The sequence below is a fragment of the Mandrillus leucophaeus genome, unplaced genomic scaffold, assembly GCF_000951045.1.
Source record: "Mandrillus leucophaeus isolate KB7577 unplaced genomic scaffold, Mleu.le_1.0 Scaffold4, whole genome shotgun sequence".
NCBI lineage: Eukaryota > Metazoa > Chordata > Mammalia > Primates > Cercopithecidae > Mandrillus > Mandrillus leucophaeus.
In genome coordinates this window covers 8742909-8746151 of record NW_012104253.1, presented here as the reverse complement: position 1 = coordinate 8746151, position 3243 = coordinate 8742909, and positions in this window count along the sequence as shown.

Below are 3243 nucleotides of genomic sequence, written 5' to 3'. Positions count from 1 at the left end.
AAGGGCCTGGCACAGAATAGAGGCTCAATTAATGCTGGCAAGGATGATGATGATGATGATGATGATGATAACGACGAAACTAAGCAGAGATGTATAATATCCTGATTATTCCTATGGAAAGCCTAAGCTTTCTTTAATCAATGAAATGTCTTTAGACATTGTCCTAGATGGATTATGAATATGGTCACCCTAGCAATTCAACATTCCTGTGTTTCATGAGATATTTGTAAGTCAGCCAAAGCCCCTCCTTCCTTATTCATTTAGAGGAATCTAGTGCAAGGAACTCCAGCTGGATTTAGCTTTATGCAGAGCTTCAGACAGGCCAAGTTGGCCTATGACTGGTTTGTGAGAATAAATAGAAGTTTTAGGAAGGATCTAGATTGGAAAGACAAGATGAGGAGCCCTTTGCCTTCCTCATCATCCATTAAGAGACTCTCTTTCAGTGTGACGGAGGCAATCATATGATGGTTTGCTTCAAACTTAGCAGATGATGTGGTTAACTGGATCGGGGGTGGTGGCTCAAGAAATGGTCTCTGATCCTAGTTCAGCTCTGTGGCATGTCATCTCTTAATTACCGTGGCTTCCCTGTCACTGGAGAATATTTGTCAGCTTTTAGAACAATTAACATTATGGAGAGTTGAGACTAAGAGGAAGAATGAGGAACTTCAACAACCTTTACATTTTTAGTAATTTTATAGATATGTCTATTTTATGGACAATCTCCCCAGCAGAACTGAATTACTACATTAATATTTATCCTTGGAATAAGGTAATGTGTGCTCGAGTGTACGCGGAGCAATTAATTTAACAATGCTCTCCAATCTTACCTTGGGAGCTGAAACCAAGCATGCTGACATCAAGTAATTAAAAATAAAATATATAGGAATCATTTTGTTTGTACTTAACTGGGGACAAAGCTATTACTCTCTTGCCCCCTGTATTGTAAGTTATCATTAAAAATCAACAAGAACCACCTCTCATTTAGGAATTCAACACTGTCCAAGCTATGGCTGGGGGAGATAAATAAAACAAAGCTAAGGCTGGTGTGTCCTGTGGCCTGGTGGGGAGGTGAAAAGGAAAGGTTCAGCTAGAGAGGAGACCTCAGCACTGAGATTAGACAATCTACGTCACAGGCAAAAATGGGAATAGAAGATGAAGGAGCACTAGGCTGAGGGTATCCCTATGAAGACATGAAACGTCTGTGGCATTTTTATGTGATGCTTCTTTCATGTCTCACCAGGAGGACATCCCCGACATTTTCTGTGCTCTTTTAAAATTCCAAATAAACACAGCCACGACACCAAGACTTCTATCGGGAGAGCAAACATGAGTTTGGTTCAAATAGGTTTTGAGCATGATTAAGTGACTGAGAGTGGATGTGTTAAGGCCCGAATAATATCTGAATGCTTCTCAGGTGAAAACCGCTTAGGGGTATCTGTCTCGCAGCTGGGGAATCCTGCCCATGGCAACCAACCACCTTGATGATCTAACTGTCACCTGCAAACAAAAACAGCAGCCAGAAAAATGTAAAATGTAAAAATGTAAAATGAGTTTGTTGCTGCTGTCTTACTTTGATGGGAGAAAGGAATGAAAACTCAAAGCAATGAGGGCTTTAGAAAAATCAGTGCCTGGAATTCACCACGGTGTGGACTGGATCGAGCCACTTAGGATGAGGGAAGCAGTCTTTGCACAAAGACGGTAGAAACAGGAATTAATCAATTTGGCCTTTGCCGATGCTATTCATAAGGGGACATTATTTGTTTTTGGTTGGGAAATCTTTGGCTGTGGATTACTGCATAAGAACATTTTCTTTTGTTTCCATCACATCACGGTGTTTGCAAGACAGTCTGAGATGGGAAAATGGAACCTGTTTGTATTCAATCTGGTTGAGAGAAAGATAACGAAACGGCCACAGCCTTTTTTTTTTTTTCTTAAGAGATGATTTTTATTTATTTATTTTTGTGCCTGTGATCCTACTTGGAAAGAAAGCAAATTTCAGTTAATAACATTCTGCAGTATTGTTACTTTGCTAGATAGATACACCACCGGCTGAGTATATCCCTCCCCCTGCCTTTGGAATCTACCAGGTCCTCATCACATTCTGGCCAAGCTAGGTGGGGCCAAGGTGACCAGCTCCTCAAAGGCAGGTGCTTTGTCCAGCTCAAGGTCTGGCAGCGAATTTGCTGAATGATGTCCCCAGACACACCAACAGAAGCCCAACAAAACTAATTTTGCTGGTACCATACCTCATCCCTTTCAAACACATAGTAATGTATGAGCCACATGGGTATAAAGGTGGCCCAGAAATGATCCACGCAGTTATTCGTTAATGAGCTTCTTCATCAATGAGTGCCTCTTTCCCAGTGGGAGAGGCTTGGGTGTAAAAAGATTTCCAACAAATGTTCACTCTTGAGATTGCCTGGATTTGTACTACATCTATCTTGTCATATTAAACAGGCAGAGAAAGCCACTGCTCACTTTGCTGGGCATTGGATACTGGTATGAAAACTGTAGTCCTGAAAGTCTGCAGAGGCTGCTTCATAGATTATTCATTTATAGTTGTGACTATTGTACCAGGCAGACAGCAAAGAAATTTGAGTAACTGTCATTAACTGTTGGACTCTTACAATCTCAAAGGGACCTTATAGGTTACTCAGACTCTTTTCAACATCACCGCTTAACAAGGCTTCAGCTTTTGCTTGAATGCCGCAAGTGATGGGAAACTCACTACCTACCAAGAGAGCCCATTTGTTATTTGTATTGCTGTGAGTCAGGGGTTAGAAAATTGTTTCTGTAAAGGGCTGGATACTAAATGCTTTAGGCTTAGTGGACCATTCAGTCTCTGTAGCAAGTACTCATCTCTGTTCTTGAAGCATAGACAAGACAAAAACGAATGGGTGGGCACTAGAACCTTGTTTACAGAAGTGGTCAGTGAGTTAGATTTGGCCCATGGGCTGTGGTTTGCTGACCACTGTTCTAAGGGTGAAGGTGTTCTTTCTCGTCTTGAAACAAAGCAATTGTCTTCCTGGTGGCCTACTTCAACCTCTTTGGGCCACCTGTAAGAGCTAATCAAGCTCTGTCCTATAAGAAAACCCCGCAGCTGGCCGGGCGCGGTGGCTCAAGCCTGTAATCCCAGCACTTTGGGAGGCCGAGATGGGTGGATCACGAGGTCAGGAGATCGAGACCATCCTGGCTAACACAGTGAAACCCCGTCTCTACTTAAAAAATACGAAAAACTAGCCG